Source organism: Triturus cristatus, chromosome 4_1 (genome assembly GCF_964204655.1).
Source record: "Triturus cristatus chromosome 4_1, aTriCri1.1, whole genome shotgun sequence".
Lineage (NCBI taxonomy): Eukaryota > Metazoa > Chordata > Amphibia > Caudata > Salamandridae > Triturus > Triturus cristatus.
In genome coordinates, this window is record NC_140585.1 from 245,238,621 (window position 1) to 245,262,304 (window position 23,684).

The window sequence follows — 23,684 nt, forward strand, 5'->3', positions numbered from 1 at the left end:
AGAGATTAGCTCATTAACTGGGTCTGGCGGGTTAATGCATCCACTGCAGGGGCCTGTGTTCGACCATATGGTCACAGGTTCAAATCCTGGTGGGTCTACTCAGCCTTTTATCCATCTGAGGTCAATAAAATGAGTACCATTGAGTTGGATGATAATAAATATCTATTATTCAGTGTCAAGAGACCTATGGGTGAACGTGCTCTTTACAAATACACATGTTATGATTTAAAGACGGTAGAGCTGTTCTTCACTTCCTTAGACGGTTCTTTCATATGTTACTTTTTCTAAACCTATGAAGTACAGAAAAAACCACTTAATTGCTTATTCCCAAGACTGAGTCAGAGAGTCTGGAACCTTGGTGGTGTCATGTTTCTATACAGCAGAGGCTTTCATGGTGAGATCTCTGAGTAGTTAGCCTTCCGGATCCATGATTTTTCTGTATCCTATAGGAGCTTCTGAATGAAAGCATCTGACCTTAGGAAGACCCTGGAATTGTTGTGCTCCACTGCCTTTTGGCTAGGGTCCAGCTATAGAAATATCATATAAATACATACATATGATCTGGTGGTGTTGTTACTTCCGTGTCACTTGTGTCAGAAGGGGTCTTTTTGACCAATAGCATCTCTGAAATAGTCAAAGGGGTCAGAATGGGCAGCTACAGGCCTATGTATTGTGGTTGCTGAGTGGGGCACCACGTGAATCGCAGAAAGGCAGAATCAATTTCCTATTACCACACTATAGGATTTATTTGATAGCTTCTTCCCAAGACATATAATAATGGGAAACATCCTTTAGAGCGAGGTTTTTACATCATTGTGGCTTTACCCCACACATTTTTACCACCTGTATGACTTTACAGCGAATGACTTTACCACACATTTAAGGTAAGTCGGGGGCGTGAGGGGTCTCCCTCCACAAGTACATTGTTTTTATATATAAAACCAATGAGTGGTAATGGCATGTGTTGTAAAAGCATATGGGAGGTAAAAATATGCGTGGTAACAAATGCGTGGAAAAGGCAAGTCATTTATTTACCTTTGTTGTACCGTCGTACAACCGGAATTATTCCTCATGCACTTTTCCTCTATTTGGGACTAATGTGTCTTGGAAACCCCTTTAATGCTTTTTCTGAGGTGTAGTACTCTGGTAAATGTTATGGAGTGGGTCACTTTACTCCTCTCACCACTGTTGGATAAATGCAATGGGCGACACAATTGGAATACTCGATATGCAGGGATGCCATGAATCCTTACTCAGAAACTACAGCAACTGCACAATGCAGCTTGCGTCAACCTAGCAAAAGTGACCCCATCTTGGACATTAGAAGACCGCCTTCGGGTACCATTAAAGCCAGCTCTGACACATATCGGACACTTGTCTGTGTACATTACAAGCTGAAATAAACTAAAGCATTTTTGCGAAGAAGCAGTAATTGAGAAGTGGCGTTTTGTGGTCCGTACCTTGAAGGAACCCCCAGAGTATAGAAGGTGGGCCAGGATTGCTCAAATTTATATATATATATATATATATATATATTACCTACTGGCGGTCGCCAGTAGGTAGTTATAGTTAGGACCCTGTTTCCATAGGAAAACCGCAACATTCTATTTTGAATAACTTTGGCGCCGGTCGACGAATCCTCGCGAAATTTTCAAAACTAATGGGGCGTTACGCTCCGCTCCTACCCTGAAAGTCTCGGGGGGATTCGTCAAGCGGGGGCTGAGAAAAAAGGGGGGTCCCAAAACGCGTTTTCCATTCATTTTCATTTGATCATTTAATAGATAACCTTTCACAACGAAGCGCATAATATGTCCTCCGTGTGTGGACGATGCGCGAATCGCATCATGCGTACATGGCCCACGGCATGGCCCACGGCACTAACTGCGTAAAGTGGGCGCGCGGTGCGCGAAGCGCACCGTGCGCGCACGGAACGAACTGCGTGAAGTGGGCGCGCACGCCACGAACGGCGTAAAGTAACTTAGCATTTAAAAAACCGTACAAATTCACTGAAAAAACCATAGGTTTCACAGACGTTATAGTTAGGAATTAGCATTTAAAAAACCTTGAAAATTCACTAAAAAACCATAGGTTTCACACATGTTATAGTTAGCTGGTCATTTCACTCGTAAAAAACCATTGAAATTCCCCCGTTATAGTTAGTGCAGGCAACTATAACTCACGCGACCGCAATCCTCTGCTGATGACATATGTGTCTTTATGTAAAAAAAATATTTGCAATATATGTATAGCTAAAATTTAATGGAAGAAGACATGGGCAAATAAGTGTCTAAATACAGTATTAGCATCAGCAGAGGATTGCGGTCGCGTGAGTTATAGTTGCCTGCACTAACTATAACGGGGGAATTTCAATGGTTTTTTACGAGTGAAATGTCCAGCTAACTATAACATGTGTGAAACCTATGGTTTTTTCAATGAATATATATATATATATATTCACAGAAAAAAACATAGGTTTCAGGCACGTTATAGTTAGGAATTGGCATTTAAAAAACCTCAGAAATTCACTGAAAAAACCATAGGTTTCAGGGGTGTTATAGTTAGCTGGACTTTTCACTTGTACAAAACCATTGAAATTCCCCCGTTATAGTTAGTTCAGCTAACTATAACTCGCGCGCCCGCAATGCACTGCTGATGACGTCACATATTACATCACTCATGACATGGTCAGTGACATCACTCATGACATCACTCATGACATCTCAAATGACATCACTGATGACATCACTGATGACATCATCCAGTGAATGTGTGTTATTCTGAAAATTAAATATGTTTTATATATGTATATCTCAAGGTCGATGGAAGAATAAATGGGTATATAAGTGTCTAAATGGATGATTTGTTTTTGAAAAATTGATTGTGTAACTGACTGATTAAGTGTATCATAGTGAATACATGGCTTAGTGAGTAATGTTTAAATATGTAAATATCTGTATCAGTCTCTCACTTTGTGTATAAGTGGCTGCATGGGTTGGTGAGTAGCTACATGGGTGTCTATATAGGTTATTAGTTGGTTTTTTGAGTATCAGTCTGAGTGTCTGCATGGTTCGGTGGGGGAATTATGTAGTGCATAGGTGCATGAATGAGTGACTCACTGTTTGTATGTGTTGAACACAGTATGTGTGCAGGACTGTATGGGTGGATGAGTGTGTGTATGGGTGTGTTAGTGAGTGAATGACTGTCTCAATAGTGTCTTTATGAGTAACTACATATGTTTTAAACTAGTATATGTGACTATTGGTGTATATATGTGAGTATATGTGAGAGTGAGAGATTGAAAGAGTTCCTGTATGAATAAGTATGTGTTTCTATAAGTGATTGTTCAAAAGACTAAGTATGTGTAAGTTTCCGTAGAAGTAAGTGTGGTGGTGTGTGTATAACTGTATATGCAAGTAAATGTATGTTTGATTCTTTATTAGTATGAGTGACTATGTGTGTGAGTAACTCTATGGATGAGTGGCATTGTGTAACAGGATGTATAGGTGTATGAGTACATATGATGAGTGAGTACATGTATGAGTGACTGTATTGGACTGTTGGTGAATGAGTGGATGTGTATGTGGATCTTAGAATTACTGAAGAGGTTGTTGTAACTGGTATTGGTATGTCCATTGTTTTGAAAATTTTAGTCTCTATTTTTGAATGTGTGTATCAAAGGTTATATTAGGGTGAGAGGAGGTCTGCCACTCTATCACAAGGATGATGTCATCAGTGATGTCATCAGTGATGTCATTTGAGATGTCATCAGTGATGTCATGAGTGATGTCACTGACCATGTCATGAGTGATGTAATATGTGACGTCATCAGCAGTGCATTGCGGGCGCGCGAGTTATAGTTAGCTGAACTAACTATAACGGGGGAATTTCAATGGTTTTGTACAAGTGAAAAGTCCAGCTAACTATAACACCCCTGAAACCTATGGTTTTTTCAGTGAATTTCTGAGGTTTTTTAAATGCTAATTCCTAACTATAACGTGCCTGAAACCTATGGTTTTTTCTGTTAATTTCAAAGGTTTTTTAAATGCTAATTTCTAACTATGCCTACAGAGATAGGACATGTGAAGAAAGAAGAAAAAATGCACAGAAAGAAACAAAAGAAGTGCAGAAAGAAGCAACAGAAGTCCTCAAATACGAAGATAAGTGCAGGAAGAAGGATAACGTGCAGAAAGAACAAAAAGAAGAGCAGAAAGAAGCCTTGTTGCAAAATCATCCTGTACCCTCAACTTTTTCAGATGGATACTGGTGGTAACTGAGTCTGACTAACCAGTCCTAGAGCCAGTGCTATGTTAAAAGACACTTAGAATACAGTGAAAACACCTACATACACTAGGGAACATTATGCGTTGGGGTCCCCCTGTGATTAGCCTTACCTCCTCTATAAGCCCCTAGTATATAATAGGGCATGGGGATTAAAACTACCTCTTAAAACAGGCCACAGGGCGTTTTTGCACACGTTAACTCAGGCCCCGTCCCCTCCTTTCACCATTGTGTAAACACGCCCTGTGTCCGTTTTTAGTTGGGAGATTAAGTTCATTTGAGTCCTGAGGGTCCCTAGGGTCCAACTAGCCCACTAGGTACCTCCAGTAAGTGCCACAGAGCTGCGTTGCAGAGAGGTGTAAAAAGTGGCACGGCCTGGACCACCTCTCTGCAATGCAGCTCAGTGGCGCTTACTGGAAGCACTTGGTGGGCTAGTTAGCCCCCAGGGGCCCTCAGTATTGAAGGGAAATTATATCCCCAATTTAAAACGTGCCATGGTGCGTGTTTGCACACGTCACCTCAGGCCCCGTCCCCTCCCTTCACCACTGTGTAAACGCGCCCTGTGGCTGTTCTAAGTTGAGAGATTAAGTCCCCTTGAATCCTAAGGGTCCCTAGGGTCACACTAGACCACTAGGTACCTCCAGTAAGCGCCACAGAGCTGCGTTGCAGAGAGGTGTAAAAAGGGGCTTGGCCTCAGAACACCTGTCTGCAGCGCAGCTCCCTGGCGCATACTGGAGATGCCTGTTGGGGGCGCGTTTGCAGAGTGCTGCATGGAGGGGGCATGGCCTCCGGCACGATGCCAGTCTTTTATTTATTTTATTTTTTTAAGAAGGGGGGCTGTGTGGTTCCCCTTCTTATTCTAATTTATTGGCCCTGATGACCCCATCCCCCAGGGCCTGTCTCCTAATTATATTTTTTTGACCCCAATCCCCAGGGCCGGCCACTGTTTTTTATTATTTTTAAAAAATATATATTTATAGACACACCTAGGACATGCTGGACAAACCGTACGTACCTATCACCATGACGATTTGCGTGATATTCATTAAAAGGCGACTATGCATGCAATTAATCCACGTGGAATGTATTTACACCACTAGTGAAGCTCTGACATGTCTGATGCTCTACCGTGCCTAATCCCGGTAGACACCCTTGTCGTTTATTTATACAAACATGGGTAGCTATTGACGGGCACATTTAATACACATGCACACCAAGCCATTCAAAGGGGATTCGACAAAAATTCGACCAAAACTATGCAAGAAACCCCCCTCACAGTTAATAAAACACACATCCACTGCCGGATGTGTAATACTTTTTATTTTACTCTCTGGAAAGGGGACGAACATCACTTGCGAGTCACAGCGCGCTCCTGACAGAGCCCAATGCTGTGTTACACCCACCATTGCCTGCCGAGTGCCACACACCTCTGTATTGTATTCCACTAGCTAGTGCATATGCTATGACACTCTCTAGCCCATGTGCACTGTAACACCACCCCGTGAATATGTCATGCCACACTTGTCTTCGCACGGGTTATATTGCCCCATCTAACGTGCCTTCCTCGATGCCTATGTTATAACGCACAGTGCTATGCCATACATATTACAATTTGGGATCCATATCTTTGTCACAGTGCATATGCAACGTTACACTCCCCAGCACATATTTTATATTACAACTTTAGAGACTAGTTAGGTTACACAACACTGCCCTGTGCATATTACACTCTAAGGCGCATATCGCATAGCACGCGCTAGTGCCTGTGCTATCTCGCGCTCTCCAATGAATCTGTCATTGCGCACAATGTATTGCATATTATATTTCACGCCTGGTTCATCTTATATCACACTTTTTGGTGCATAGTTTATACCATACACTATATCTAGTTTTCATTTTCAATCGTGCTCTCAGGACTATGTTCTATATAACACTGTGTTCACCTACCCTTTTCACGGGCATTACATTTTGCGATAGGGGGTGGAGGGTCAGGGGGTGTTTTTGCCAAGTGAGCCCGGAGTCACAGTCACTAACGTCTTCTTCTTCCTGAATAAAAGTGAGATTATGCTGCATACTTTTTCATATTTTAAGTAGTTTGCACAGACAAAATGTTTTAAAAACAATAAAGTTTCTAATACCCGCCTTCTCTGAACAGTTAGCTTGCTGCCCCATCCCCCTCCTCCCTATCCTCTGTTGTGTGAATCCATGGACTAGCCTCCTCCCTCCTGCCATGGATGGTCTGATGTGCTGCCACTGCCCTCAATTTAGTATGATGTACCAGTCCACTCCTCCTGCCCTCCATTGCCCAATTCTATGCCCCATCATTGACCTCCTGCTTAAACTATGTGCTTAGCTTGCTGCCCCTATTCTCCTTCCCCCTGCCCTCCGATGTCTTTGTGCATGCCCCTGCTCCATCCTTTTTGCCCACCATGTCCCATGGACCTGCCACTCCTATCTACTCTGAGTGTTCTGTTGAGCTGCCACTCCCCTCCCACCTGCCTAGCATTGTCAGATGACTGTAACCTGTCCCTGTCACCTCCACCCTGCCTGTCCACATGCCATGCCTCTATCCTCTTCCTCCTGTCCTACATGGTCCATTGTACTGCCACACCCTTCTGCCCTCCCTGGTCTGTTGTGCTGCAACTGCTCCTCCTGCCTGCCCCGTGTGGTCTGTTGTGAGGCCCCTTCCCCTGAACTTTCTTGTCTGTGCACAGGTCCTGACCCTCCCTTCTATCCTCCATCGTCCTTTGTGCATGCCCCTGCACCCTCCTTCTTGCCCATCATAGCCATTGTGCTGCCACTAACCCTCCCACTTGCCATGCATGGTCTTCTGTGCTGCCATGGCCCCTCCCACCTTCCCTGTGTGGTCAGTTAGCTGCCCCTGACCCCCTCCCACCTTCCCTCCATGGTCTGTGTGTATGCCATCACAGTCTCACTGTTGCTCTTCATGTTGTGTCTTGCTTCTAGTGCCCATCCTGCCTGACCTCCATGGCCATCTTGCTGCTCCTGCCCTGCCCCCTTGCCCCCAGCCCTCTGTTTACATGTGCAGACCCCTACTCCCTCCCTCCTGGCTTGTCTGTTCCATTGTAATGCCCCTGATCCGTCCCTCCTGCCCTTTATGGTCTGTTATGCTGCAGCCTTCTCTCCTGCCTGTCCATTATGGTCAGCTAGCTACCATTGCCTCTTGCCCCTCTGTTCTCTGTTGTCCATGTGCATGGTCCTGTCCCCTCCCTCTTGCTTTCTATGGATTGTTGTGCTGCACTCCCGTCCTGCATGCCCTGTGTGGTGTATTGTGCTGCTGCAAACCCTGATGCCTGCCCTGCAGGGTCAGTTTGGTACACCTCTCCATGTCTCTCCTGTCCTCTGTTATCCAAGTCCATGTCCCTATCCCATTTCCTTCCATGATCCAATGTACCATACTTGCGAACATTTTGAACTTGGTAAGAGGGAGATTTTGAAAAAAAACTGGGGTATTGATTTTCCCCTTTGAGTTACATTGAAAAAGAGGATATTGTAGACAGGAGACAGATCAAATAAAGCCCATTTGAGCTTAAAAACATTGGACGTTTCCTGGCTGAATCAGGTCTGTTGGCATGTATGGTTGTACTACCATTGCCTCTTCCTTCTGCCCACAATGGTCTATTACATTGCCACAGCCTTGAAGGAGGGTAGATTTTGTATCACAGGGGGCCCCTGGCCCGTTCTGTCCACACCTGATGTATGAGACCCTTGTCCTTGCCCTGCCAGCCGCATTTGTAGGCCATATTAAATTGACCAGCGGGTCCTGTGTTGCTATATAATTATCCTGAGACATCCTTACCACTCAGCCAGCATAAAACCCCTGTGTAGGCCCTTCTGTTCAATATGTAGGCCTCTTTGTTAAATTGACCATAGCTCTGCAATTTTAGTGTATAGCAGTCTGAAGGCAGGTCTGCGAGGCCTTCTGCTCCAAACTAGTAGCCCCCACCCTACCCGAGTGCTCCGTGCTCGGTATCAAAGTTCAACATCCCCCTGAAGCTGTCGACATACAGTAGGCTGCATCCTGGACTGGTACTTGCTTCCTGGGCAGGTTTCCCGCTTTTAAGGAAGTGGCAACCGCAGAGCGTCAAGTTAGGAGAACTGAGGAGATTTTATACATGAATATATTGAATTCTTGTACAATACCCATTATTTTCTGCTTGCTCTATGGAACTTACGATAAGCGATTGGCCTGAGAGACTGACCTTTTCACCCAGTCCATTGTCAGCATTAAGTGGGTAAATGACGAAATGTCTGGTAAAATCTGCAGACGAAGCTTTTGGGTAGCATACGTAGGTAGATGTAGCGTGCAAAGGAGCCCACAAAATGATATAAAAAGGGAGCACCCACAGATATCGACGGACAACCTCGCCGTTTGTATGTAGGTTAACAGGCTGTGCAGGTTTTCCCCAAGAACTGGGAGCTCTTGTCTTCCTTTGCTTAAAATGTCTTGCTCTGCTTTGCTTGAAGTATCTTATTCTATTTTACCTATATGAAATGTCATGTTATGTTTAACCATTGTTCTCTTTACTTTTGCATTTAAAAGATGTTGTATTGTAATTGCAGGAATGCTTGCTCTAAGAGTAAATGTGAGTGTCCCTAGGTAACATTTTCCTTGGTGTAACTTGTTTCTCATGATGCATTTATAGATGTGTTTTCTCTCTCTCTCTGTCAGTCCATTAATTGAGATACAGAGAATATCATGACAGCTGTATGATTATCTGGATTCTGTATTTTGTACTTTATGTCTCTATTCTGCGGTTTCTTTGAAGTTGCATCTTCTCATTAAACTGCCATTGTATTCTGCCTCCAATTCCATGTCTCATATGTCTGTTTTCTTCATTTTTGGAGCAAGCGTTCCTAGGCACCCCGGCTCAAATTAAGGTGCCCCTTTTGTCCCTGACTCACTCTCCTGCTCAGTTCTGTGGTTGCTCCCGGGGCTCTGGGGACCGCCCCTAGCTTCCTTGACCCGTAATAGATCTTCCCTCCAACAGCCTCTCTTGCAAGTCCTGTATTGTTGGTTTGTTGCCCCTGCCCCCCTTTCCACTGCCCTCCATAGTCTGTTGTGCTTCCACGGCCCTTCCTGCCTGCTCAGTGTGGTTAAATTGTTGCCTTTGCACCCTCCTACCTGCCTTCAATTTTCAGAGTCCGTGCCCCTGGCCTCTGCCTCTCAACAGTATCCTAATGAACAACTAGATTGCTAACATTCTATATTTATTACAAAAGTGTGGAACGCCTGACATCATCTTGATGTAATCAAAACTGTAATACCTAGAGCATTCCTTTAGAAATTACATATATGAGAGGGTCTTATTGGCATCAAAATTATGGTTAGTGCTCTAAAAGACTAAAATAAGGACATATTTTCTGAGTTTTCAAATAGCGACAAAGCACTTTTAAATTATTTGTTATCTTTATGTTTTTTTATCTAGTTGACAACTTGATTAAATGTTGCACTTAGGGAGAGGATGTGGTGTTACTTCCAGAACTGCAGACTTTGCAACTGGGGAACCAGGTTGAAGTTTCTGCTTCAGCTCGACATTCTGTGATTCTGGTCAAATCACTTAGTCTCCCCATGTCTACAACCAAAATGAATTTGTTCTTGTGTGATGTAACCAATGCTCATGTAAAGCACTCCAATACCTGACAAGTCTGCACTATATAACACTGCAAAAACACAAAATAATAAGTGTTTTGCACACTTCTGTCATTGGGCTATATTTGGGCTATATCTGGGTGATTTTGGGCTACAGTTGGGCTCTTTTGTCTCCGGTGGCCATCTTGGGAGATTTATTTGTTATGAAGTTTCCTAATTTCCTCATGTACTGCAGTCTCCTCAGTCGGAAATGCTTTCAGTTTTTTACTTTGATTCCATCATGAAGGTATTCAGATATGTCACACATTTGCCATGAATTCTGAATGTTAGCACTCTAGTTGCTCATTAGATCACTGTAGTAAAACTACTGTTCACCATGGAAGTCTGCTCCTGGTATTAAAAGTGCATGTTTCAGTCTGCATGTCAGAATTTTTTAATGAAATAGAAGAGGATTTGAGAAGTCACTCAAAATGTGCCCTCATTTTCTTTCTTCAGCATTAATCATAATTTCTATGGCAAAATGAACCCCCTCATTGTGTTCCTTTTAAAATTAAATGTTTTTAGTGTTACCAGTTTATTCCAATCAAGATGGCTTCAGGTGTGCCATACTTTTGTCATAATGAAGACAGTAAGTGCTCTAGTTGTTTTTAAGAACATTCTTGGACATTCTGTCATTGGGCTATACTTGGGCTACATCTGGGTGATATTTGGGCTACATTTGGGCTCTTTTGTCTCTGGTGGCCATCTTGGGAGACTTATTTGTTATGAAGTTTCCTAATTTCCTCATTTACTGCAGTCTCCTCAGTAGGAAATACTTTCTGTTTTTTACTTTGATTCCATCAAGAAGGCATTCAAATGTGTCACACATTTGCCATAAAATCAGAATGTTAGCACTCTTTTTGCTCATTAGATCACTGTAGTAAAGCTACTGCTCACCAGGGAAAACTGCTGCTGGTATTGAAAGTGCATGTTTCAGTCTGCATGCCAGGATTTGAGAAGTCACTCAAAATGTGCCCTAATTTTTCTTTCTGCAGCACTAATCATACTTTTTATGGAAAAATGAACCCCCTCATTTTGTTCCTTTTTAAATTAAATGTTTTAAGAGTTACCACTTTAATCCAAGCAAGATGGCTTCAGGTGTGCCATACATTTATCATAAGTAGGACGGTTAGCGCTCTAGTAGTTCTTTGGAACACTCTGGAACGCTGCAGTAGAACACAAAGGAATCAACTGACAGTCTCTGCCCTTGTTGGATGTACATGTTTTACTGAGAATGTCAGACTTCATTCTCACATGACTGAGAAAGATAATGTGAATTTACAGAAAATAAGCTCTCAGTTTAGCTTATAGATCACCTTCCAAACCTCTGTGGTAAAAGCATGAGAAAATATTTTTCTCTCAATCATGATATCCCAGCAGAAGGCTTTTTCACATGGTGAAATCACCTTAGAACATACCACAATTCCTAAAATGAGTATGGTACCATCAACAAATGATTTATAATGTAACTAAAGTCTTAAAATCTTCTATTAACTGCAATGCTTTTTAATGAGGTGCTATCATGTATATTGGTCCCAAGATGGCTGCCAACACTTCTTGGATGAAGTGCTGACAGCCAATCAGATCTCAGGATGAGATGTGTGGTTAGGCTCCGCCCATATATATATATTGATTTAAATGCTATTTTCTCAGGAACTACTGAACAGATTTACACCAGACCTACAAAAGGCACTTCCTTGACCTGAGGACTACCTCTCTGCCAAATTTCAAGTAACTCTGTTCAGCCGTTCGGGCTGTAGCTGTGTCTAAAGGTCCTATGGAAAAATGCATGGGAAAAACGCGTTTTGGGACCCCCCTTTTTTTTCAGCCCCCGCTTGACGAATCCCCCCGAGACTTTCAGGGTAGGAGCGGAGCGTAGCGCCCCACCTATTTTGAAAATTTCGCGAGGATTCATCGACCGGCGCCAAAGTTATTCCAAATAGAATGTTGCGGATTTCCTATGGAAACAGGGTCCTAACTATAACTATCTACTGGCGACCGCCAGTAGATAATATATATATATATATATATATATATATATATATATATATATATATATATAAAGTTTTCTGCTCCGATAAGCAAAACACGATCTCAGAAAGGTACAGCTAGTGGGAGTTTATTCACAAGGTAACGCTACGCGTTTCAGCACAAAAGTGCCTTGATCACACGTTAACCTCAAACCAATCAGGAACATCTTATGTACAAACACCAATACTCGTCAAATGTAATCAACATAGTGGAAGGACACTGACATGAAAGAAAATAAGTCGGCCATATTTGACTAGTTCCTTTGCATTAAATCCCTATTGCATCATAGAGATTTGAAAATCAAAACAGTGAGTCCGCTTAATTCAAGTGAAAAACCTGGACTCCATCTCATATGAGTTATATGAGAATAACGTAAATATGCGCATAATTAGTAGTATCACATATATACAACAGAAACAACATTATACTCGGTCTAGTGCCCGAAAGATGTCAATTTTTAAATTCAAAAGAGTGATCAGGCTAAATTTCAAGTAACTATAGTGTCCGACTTCCAGTAAGGTGATCCCAATGGGTTCGACTAGGGATGTTCCAACAAGGTAATAAGAGTGCATCTAGATCCAAGGATCAAGAAAAAATCATCCAAAAAAGGGGAGGGGGGGGTTAAAGTAACAAAAGTGACAGTGTGTATCTTAGCTTTATCGTGGTGAGGTGACAGTCTTCTATTCAGTTCAGACATGTGAAGATCAGTGCAGTGCTCAGGTTTTCTAAGGAGTGACGTGCCCCCGGCTGACTCCTAGAAAGAGGTAACAAGAACAATGATTAAAATGGATTAAAAACATTATCATCAATCAGTATTTGCAAGAACAATCAGATTGCAATCAAACATCAGGACACAATGAAATTATCATGGACACATTTAGACGGCAACTAAGAAAGTTACTCCGTATGCAGATGGGTTGCAAGTTCCTCGTCCAAATTATGTCCCCCAGGAAATTTGGTCTCCAATTCTAATATCCATTTAGATTCTCTAGTTCTGAGGGCAAGTTCACGATTCCCACCACGCCTACCAACATTGACTTGTTCAATCGCATAGTATCTCAAAAGATCACTGTTTGATTGGTGTGCGGTTTGGAAGTGTCTTGCAATGGGATATTTGGGGTCTTTGTTATTGATGGCCCTCAAATGTTCCTGGACTCTCTTTTTAGCCATGCACGATGTACTGCCCACATACTTTTTGTGACAAGGACATTCCAAAATGTAGATTACATAGGTGGAACTACAAGTTAGAAATTGTTTGATTTGTTTTTTTGTATTGGTCCCTGGTATTGCAAACTCTTTAACCATCACACTAGACCGGCAGGCCCTGCAATGTCCACAAGGATAGAATCCACTAAGTCCTTGGATATGTTGGCCCCTTTTATCAGTGATGTCACTTTTCACCAACATATCCCTAAGGTTACGACCTCTTCTGTATGTTATGAGTGGTCTATTGGTCAATTTTGGGCCTAAGATGGAATCGGATTTTAGAATTTTCCAATTATCAGCCACTATTTTTTGTACTTGTTTGGACTTTTGGTTGTAGGTAGTTATTATTCTGGGTGGTTGTGAAGAGACAATGGGTTTGAGTATAGGGTTCAGGGTCTCTGATCTTCATCAAGGACTTAACTGACTTTCTTAAAAAAATTGATACCATCACATTGACTGAAGGCTCCATACTTATCACAATGGATGTCAGTGCCCTCTATACTGTCATTCATCACACCCAGGGTATGGAGGCTTGCTACTATTTCTTACAAAACCGTGAAATAGGATTCAGAAACCATACTGTTATGCTTATAGAGATGATGAAGCTCTGTCTACGTAACAATATATTTATGTTTGACGGTACCTTTTTCAAGCAAATCCGTGGCGCTGCCATGGGTTCTGCTTTTTCTCCCAACTTCGCGAATTTATTTTTGGGGAAGTGGGAAGAAGAAATTAGGACCAACGAAGATCTCAAAGAGCATTTTACTAAGGTACATTTTTGGTCCAGATACATTGACGACCTTTTTGTCATCTGGCGGGGCACAAAGGAAGAGGCTGTTACCTTCATTGCAAAGCTCAATCAAAATAGCTACAATATACATCTGACATACAACATCAGTAAACATCAGGTGGATTTCTTAGACACTAGTATCACGATCCAAGAGGGTAAACTGATTTCCAAACTCCATAGAAAGGACACCGCAGGCAACAGCCTTCTTCATGCCCTGAGCTCCCATCCTGAATCACTCAAATGGAGCATCCCTTATGGGGAGCTCTTAAGAGCTAAAAGAAATTGCACCAAAGAGGCGGATTACATACACGAGAGTAGCAACATACTCCAACGGTTCCGGGACAGGGGATATCCCGAGTGGGTACTGACTAAAGCCCTTTCCAAAGCCTCGATCATCCAGAGATCAGAGACCCTGAACCCTATACCCAAACCCATTGTCTCTTCACAACCACCCAGAATAATAACTACCTACAACCAAAAGTCCAAACAAGTACAAAAAATAGTGGCTGATAATTGGAAGATTCTAAAATCCGATTCCATCTTAGGCCCAAAATTGACCAATAGACCACTCATAACATACAGAAGAGGTCGTAACCTTAGGGATATGTTGGTGAAAAGTGACATCACTGATAAAAGGGGCCAACATATCCAAGGACTTAGTGGATTCTATCCTTGTGGACATTGCAGGGCCTGCCGGTCTAGTGTGATGGTTAAAGAGTTTGCAATACCAGGGACCAATACAAAAAAACAAATCAAACAATTTCTAACTTGTAGTTCCACCTATGTAATCTACATTTTGGAATGTCCTTGTCACAAAAAGTATGTGGGCAGTACATCGTGCATGGCTAAAAAGAGAGTCCAGGAACGTTTGAGGGCCATCAATAACAAAGACCCCAAATATCCCATTGCAAGACACTTCCAAACCGCACACCAATCAAACAGTGATCTTTTGAGATACTATGCGATTGAACAAGTCAATGTTGGTAGGCGTGGTGGGAATCGTGAACTTGCCCTCAGAACTAGAGAATCTAAATGGATATTAGAATTGGAGACCAAATTTCCTGGGGGACATAATTTGGACGAGGAACTTGCAACCCATCTGCATACGGAGTAACTTTCTTAGTTGCCGTCTAAATGTGTCCATGATAATTTCATTGTGTCCTGATGTTTGATTGCAATCTGATTGTTCTTGCAAATACTGATTGATGATAATGTTTTTAATCCATTTTAATCATTGTTCTTGTTACCTCTTTCTAGGAGTCAGCCGGGGGCACGTCACTCCTTAGAAAACCTGAGCACTGCACTGATCTTCACATGTCTGAACTGAATAGAAGACTGTCACCTCACCACGATAAAGCTAAGATACACACTGTCACTTTTGTTACTTTAACCCCCCCCTCCCCTTTTTTGGATGATTTTTTCTTGATCCTTGGATCTAGATGCACTCTTATTACCTTGTTGGAACATCCTTAGTCGAACCCATTGGGATCACCTTACTGGAAGTCGGACACTATAGTTACTTGAAATTTAGCCTGATCACTCTTTTGAATTTAAAAATTGACATCTTTCGGGCACTAGACCGAGTATAATGTTGTTTCTGTTGTATATATGTGATACTACTAATTATGCGCATATTTACGTTATTCTCATATAACTCATATGAGATGGAGTCCAGGTTTTTCACTTGAATTAAGCGGACTCACTGTTTTGATTTTCAAATCTCTATGATGCAATAGGGATTTAATGCAAAGGAACTAGTCAAATATGGCCGACTTATTTTCTTTCATGTCAGTGTCCTTCCACTATGTTGATTACATTTGACGAGTATTGGTGTTTGTACATAAGATGTTCCTGATTGGTTTGAGGTTAACGTGTGATCAAGGCACTTTTGTGCTGAAACGCGTAGCGTTACCTTGTGAATAAACTCCCACTAGCTGTACCTTTCTGAGAGCGTGTTTTGCTTATCGGAGCAGAAAACTTTATTGATTCTTAACTCGGCGGTGGGATTGGCCGAGTGCAACACGCCACCTGACTATGGGAGATGGATCCCGGAAACGAATCCTTTTGTGAATGACGGAATATATATATATATATATATATATATATATATATATATATATATATATATATATATATATATATATATATATATATATATATATATATATTCACTGAAAAAACCATAGGTTTCACACATGTTATAGTTAGCTGGGCATTTCACTCGTAAAAAACCATTGAAATTCCCCCGTTATAGTTAGTGCAGGCAACTATAACTCACGCGACCGCAATCCTCTGCTGATGCTAATACTGTATTTAGACACTTATTTGCCCATGTCTTCTTCCATTAAATTTTAGCTATACATATATTGCAAATATTTTTTTTTCATAAAGACACATATGTCATCAGCAGAGGATTGCGGTCGCGTGAGTTAGAGTTGCCTGCACTAACTATAACGGGGGAATTTCAATGGTTTTTTACGAGTGAAATGTCCAGCTAACTATAACATGTGTGAAACCTATGTTTTTTTCAGTGAATTTGCAAGGTTTTTTAAATGCTAATTCCTAACTATAACGTGTGTGAAACCTATGGGTTTTTCAGTGAATTTGTACGGTTTTTTAAATGCTAAGTTACTTTACGCCGTTCGTGGCGTGCGCGCCCACTTCACGCAGTTCGTTCCGTGCGTGCACAGTGAGCACGCGGTGCGCTTCGGGCACCGCGCGCCCACTTTACGCAGTTAGTGCCGTGGGCCATGCTGTGGGCCATGTACGCACGATGCGCATCATCCACACACGGAGGACATATTATGCGCTTCGTTGTGAAAGGTTATCTATTAAATGATCAAAAATGAAATATATGCCATGCACAATTTTTTTTTTTTTTTTTTTTTTTTTACCGTACGCGTACGGTAAGCGCAATCGGCGTTTTTTAAAAAAAAAATTAAAATGAATTTTTGGCTTTGGGGGTTCTTTTGGGACACCCTAACCATGGATAGGTGGTTAGGAGCTGTCTAGCCTGCCCCTTTTCATGTTATCCAACTTTGTTTTTCCTCCCCCCCTCAGAGTGCGAGAGAGAAAATGGCGGCCGACACTTCCTGGTTTCGACCGATTCGAATGTTTACTAAGATCTAACAGCCAATCAGAATCGCGCTCGCGCACGGCACCGTACGCGTATGGTAAGCTTACCGTAAGCGCACGGTAAGCGCACGGTAAGCTGCCACAGATATATATATTGATTTAAATGCTATTTTCTCAGGAACTACTGAACAGATTTACACCAGACCTACAAAAGGCACTTCCTTGACCTGTAGACTACCTCTCTGCCAAATTTCAAGTAACTCTGTTCAGCCGTTCGGGCTGTAGCTGTGTCTAAAGGTCCTATGGAAAAATGCATGGGGAAAACGCGATTTGGGACCCCCCTTTTTTCTCAGCCCCCGCTTGACGAATCCCCCCGAGACTTTCAGGGTAGGAGCGGAGCGTAGCGCCCCATTAGTTTTGAAAATTTCGCGAGGATTCGTCGACTGGCGCCAAAGTTATTCAAAATAGAATGTTGCGGTTTTCCTATGGAAACAGGGTCCTAACTATAACTACCTACTGGCGACCGCCAGTAGGTATATATATATATATATATATATATATATATATATATATATATATATATATATATATTACCTACTGGCGGTCGCCAGTAGGTAGTTATAGTTAGGACCCTGTTTCCATAGGAAATCCGCAACATTCTATTTTGAATAACTTTTGCGCCGGTCGATGAATCCTCGCGAATTTTTCAAAATAGGTGGGGCGCTACGCTCTGCTCCTACCCTGAAAGTCTCGGGGGGATTCGTCAAGCGGGGGCTGAGATAAAAGGGGGGTCCCAAAACGCGTTTTTCCCATGCATTTTTCCATAGGACCTTTAGACACAGCTACAGCCCGAACGGCTGAACAGAATTACTTGAAATTTGGCAGAGAGGTAGTCCTCAGGTCAAGGAAGTGCCTTTTGTAGGTTTGGTGTAAATCTGTTCAGTAGATTCTGAGAAAATAGCCTTTAAATCAATATATATATCTGAGCCAGCTTACGGTGCGCTTACGGTGCGCTTACCGTACGCGTACGGTGACGTGCGCGAGCGCGATTCTGATTGGCTCTTAGATCTTAGTAAACATTCGAATCGGTCGAAACCAGGAAGCGGCGGCCGCCATTTTGTGTATTTCACTCAGAAAAAAAAGGGTGATAACTTGAAAAGGGGGCAAGGAAGAGAGTTACAGACCCCCTAACATTTGTAAGGGGGTCAAAGAAGGACAGAAAAGTACAAAGAAAACATTAATTGATTTAAAAAAAAATCGCGGGGTACGCGTACGGTAAGCTCACCGTACGCGTACGGTAAAAAATAAATAAAAAAAGAAATGAAATGCAGATTTAAGTGTTTAGATATTAGGGGGCTCTAAAAAGAGCCGTTGTGTTTATGAAGTGATTTTTTATTGGTACCTACAAGTAAGTACCGATGCAGAGTCTAAGGTTCAAGAGGAAGACTCTGTTCCCTTCATCAGTGAAGTGTACACCATCTCCTCTATAAATGTCTTGCATGTCGTAACGCAAGTTGTTGTGGTAAATGGAACCCATACCATAGTCACGGAGGAAAGCAGAAACTGATTTGTTGACGTGCTTTCTTGCTTTGTCAATCTGCGGACAAAAATGATTGGACCAGTTCCATTTTTGCCTTTGGCATATGTTAGAAAACACAAAGGCAGTTTTAGGGAAAAGTGAAAACAGTTGTGTAAAGGTGTCCTTCATAAGCATTTCCAGACCTACCCCAGTCAAAGTGCCTAGGTCATTGCCACCACAGTGTACTATTATGAGGTCAGGGTGTTGGATTTGCATGAAGGATTTCACCAATGGCATCAATTGGTGCCACTTTAACCCTCTCTGACCAATCCATTTAATGTCTACATTTGGCAAAGCAAGGTCTCTCACCATATCTGTTTTCTCTGCATACTTTTCACTCCAGAAGACATAGCTGTGCCCTACAATCCACACTGTGAACATCTTCAAAGGAGAACTGGGTGCACTCAGGAGGTGTAATTCAGTAGAATGGTAAAAAGAAATGAAAGACAGTTTGGAAATGGAGGCATACATATTTTTTTTATAAAAAAAAGAACTGATTGGCTGTTTCATACCATTCTAGAATAAAAACTAGGCTGTATGTGTAAATTTATAGAAGCATGTTTTGTATTGGTACAGAAAAATGTGTTACCAAAGAACAGTACTATGGATTTGCTATTAGGTTTGAAAAGTCAGGCACTCCTGCTCTTTGGAAATTAAACATTGTGTGGCGAACTTCTGACCTAACTCCACACAGCAGTGTTCCATGAGCTGTTGCTATGGTAGCAGGCAGAAGTCAAGTTGGGGGAAGGGTACTAGGCAGAAGTCAAGTTGGGGGAAGGGTACTTTTGGAAAAGGGTTGGTTTTCAACCAATAGAAATGTGTGATTACATTTGAAAAAAAGGGGGAAGCACTGAGATTTGAAATTAACATGTATATGTGTGGAAAAAGAGAGGGAAAGTTTGCCATTATCTGGTTCTGCTGAGAGGAGAGAGGTGTAAAGAACAGAGATCCTGGCTCTGATAATCTGCTGTTTGAGTGCCACATTTCTTTCACAACTAACTAATTTTAAAGGTGAGTTTAGAGTTTGAGAGGGGATGTATATGGTAAATTAAGAAATGAATAATAGAATTGGAATTCCTTTTGTTGAAGTTGTGTTTATTATTTTCTGTTTTGGGAGAAATTTAAATGTGAGGAACATGTAAAATAATATGGACTATGTTTTCACGATAAATTAAGGTGTACTGGTAAAAATAAGGAATACTTTAAGGGTTTGAGGTTGCACTCAGTAATGCAAATACATTCAGCATCAGTAAGGCTGGTTGCCCTTGCTGGAGTGTAGTGAGTCACACAGGTTACACATGTTGCTGGTCTCAGAAAGCTGTTTGGTATTGCTCTGGTTATTTTACATTTGCATTAGATGGAAAGGGGGAGGTATTTTTTTATGCAGAAGCAGACTCTTAGCACACAGCCAGCTGGTTATTCTGTGGAATCATGGATAGTATTCACAACCGAGTGGGGTTTGAGGTTTCAGTTAGTAATGCAAATACATTCAGCATCAGTAAGGCTGGTTGCCCTTGCTGGAGTGTAGTCAGTCACCCAGGTTACACATGGTGCTGGTTTCAAAAAGCAGTTTGGACATGTGCTGTTTTCAGAATCTGAAAAGTGGATTCAAAATGTGTCAGTCTGTAAAAGTGTTTATCACTTGCCAAAAAAAAGAGTAGTAAGTGTGCTTTCAAATTGGCAAAGAAATTTCGTTTTGTGATTAATATGAAAACATGACTCTGTGTGCAAATAGGAATTACAGGCAGAGATTTATTGCGTATTGCTCTGGTGATTTTACATTTGCATTAGATGTAAAGGGGGAGCCATTTTTTTGTATGCAGAAGCAGACTCTTAGCACACAGCCAGCTGCTTATCCTGTGGAATCATGCATAGTATTCACAACCGAGTGGGGTTTGAGGTTTCAGTCAATAATGCAAATACATTCAGCATCACTAAGGCTGGTTGCCCTTGCTGGAGTGTAGTCAGTCACCCAGGTTACACATGGTGCTGGTTTCAAAAAGCAGTTTGGACATGTGCTGTTTTCAGAATCTGAAAAGTGGATTCAAAATGTGTCAGTCTGTAAAAGTGTTTATCACTTGCAAAAAAAAAGAGTAGTAAGTGTGCTTTCAAATTGGCAAAGAAATTTCGTTTTGTGACTAATATGAAAACATGACTCTGTGTGCAAATAGGAATTACAGGCAGAGATTTATTGTGTATTGCTCTGGTGATTTTACATTTCCATTAGATGTAAAGGGGGAGCCATTTTTTTTGTATGCAGAAGCAGACTCTTAGCACACAGCCAGCTGCTTATCCTGTGGAATCATGCACAGTATTCACAACCGAGTGGGGTTTGAGGTTTCAGTCAGTAATGCAAATACATTCAGCATCACTAAGGCTAGTTGCCCTTGCTGGAGTGTAGTCAGTCACCCAGGTTACACATGTTGCTGGTCTCAAAAGCTGTTTGGACATGTGCTGTTTTCAGAATCTGAAAAGTGGATTCATAATGTGTCAGTCTGTAAAAGTGTTTATCACTTGCCAAAAAAAAGAGTAGTAAGTGTGCTTTCAAATTGGCAAAGAAATTTCGTTTTGTGACTAATGTGAAATCATGACTCTGTGTGTAAATAGGAATTACAGGCATAGATTTATTGCGTATTGCTCTGGTGATTTTACATTTCCATTAGATGGAAAGGGGGAGGTATTTTTTTGTGCAGAAGCAGACTCTTAGCACACACCCAGCTGCTTATCCTGTGGAATCATGCACAGTAATGACAACCGAGTGGGGTTTGAGGTTTCAGTCAGTAATGCAAATACATTCAGCATCAGTAAGGCTGGTTGCCCTTGCTGGAGTGTAGTCAGTCACCCAGGTTACACATGTTGCTGGTCTCAGAAAGGTGTTTGGTATTGCTCTGGTGATTTTACATTTGCAATAGATGGAAAGGGGGAGCTATTTTTTATGCAGAAGCAGACTCTTAGCACACACCCAGCTGCTTATCCTGTGGAATCATGCACAGTATTCACATCCGAGTGGGGTTTGAGGTTGCACTTAGTAATGCAAATATATTCAGCATCACTAACGCTGGTTGCCCTTGCTGGAGTGTAGTCAGTCACCCAGGTTACACATGTTGCTGGTCTCAGAAAGCAGTTTGGACATGTGCTTTTTTTAGAATCTGAAAAGTGGATTCAAAATGTGTCAGACTGTAAAAGTACTTATCATTTGCTAAAAAAAAGAGTAGTAAGTGTGCTTTGAAATTGGCAAAGAAATTTCGTTTTGTGACTAATATGAAAACATGACTCTGTGTGCAAATAGGAATTACAGGCAGAGATTTATTGCGTATTGCTCTGGTGAATTTACATTTGCATTAAATGTAAAGGGGGAGACATTTTTTTGTGCAGAAGCAGACTCTTAGCACACACCCAGCTGCTTATCCTGTGGAATCATGCACAGTAATGACAACCGAGTGGGGTTTGAGGTTTCAGTCAGTAATGCAAATACATTCAGCATCACTAAGGCTGGTTGCCCTTGCTGGAGTGTAGTCAGTCACCCAGGTTACACATGTTGCTGGTCTCAGAAAGCAGTTTGGACATGTGCTTTTTTTAGAATCTGAAAAGTGGATTCAAAATGTGTCAGACTGTAAAAGTACTTATCATTTGCTAAAAAAAAGAGTAGTAAGTGTGCTTTGAAATTGGCAAAGAAATTTCGTTTTGTGACTAATATGAAAACATGACTCTGTGTGCAAATAGGAATTACAGGCAGAGATTTATTGCGTATTGCTCTGGTGAATTTACATTTGCATTAAATGTAAAGGGGGAGCCATTTTTTTGTGCAGAAGCAGACTCTTAGCACACACCCAGCTGCTTATCCTGTGGAATCATGCACAGTAATGACAACCGAGTGGGGTTTGAGGTTTCAGTCAGTAATGCAAATACATTCAGCATCACTAAGGCTGGTTGCCCTTGCTGGAGTGTAGTCAGTCACCCAGGTTACACATGTTGCTGGTTTCAAAAAGCAGTTTGGACATGTGCTTTTTTAAGAATCTGAAAAGTGGATTCAAAATGTGTCAGTCTGTAAAAGTGTTTATCACTTGCCAAAAAAAAGAGTAGTAAGTGTGCTTTCAAATTGGCAAAGAAATTTCGTTTTGTGACTAATATGAAAACATGACTCTGTGTGCATATAGGAATTACAGGCAGAGATTTATTGCGTATTGCTCTGGTGAATTTACATTTGCATTAGATGTAAAGGGGGAGCCATTTTTTTGTGCAGAAGCAGACTCTTAGCACACAGCCAGCTGCTTATCCTGTGGAATCATGCATAGTAATGACAACCGAGTGGGGTTTGAGGTTTCAGTCAGTAATGCAAATACATTCAGCATCAGTAAGGCTGGTTGCCCTTGCTGGAGTGTAGTCAGTCACCCAGGTTACACATGTTGCTGGTCTCAGAAAGGTGTTTGGTATTGCTCTGGTGATTTTACATTTGCAATAGATGGAAAGGGGGAGCTATTTTTTTATGCAGAAGCAGACTCTTAGCACACACCCAGCTGCTTATCCTGTGGAATCATGCACAGTATTCACATCCGAGTGGGGTTTGAGGTTGCACTTAGTAATGCAAATATATTCAGCATCACTAACGCTGGTTGCCCTTGCTGGAGTGTAGTCAGTCACCCGGGTTACACATGTTGCTGGACAGAGAAAGCTGTTTGGTATTGCTCTGGTGATTTTACATTTGCATTAGATGGAAAGGGGGTGTTATTTTTTTATGCAGAAGCAGACTCTTAGCACACAACCAGCTGCTTATCCTGTGGAATCAAGCACAGTATTCACAACCGAGTGGGGTTTGAGGTTGCAGTCAGTAATGCAAATATATTCAGCATCACTAAGGCTGGTTGCCCTTGCTGGAGTGTAGTCAGTCACCCATGTTACACATGTTGCTGGTCTGAAAATGTTGTTTGGACATGTGCTTTTTTAAGAATCTAAAAAGTGGATTCATATTGTGTCAGACTGTAAAAGTGTTTATCACTTGCCAAAAAAAAGAGTAGTAAGTGTGCTTTCAAATTGGCAAAGAAATTGCGAATTCTGACTAATATGTAAACATG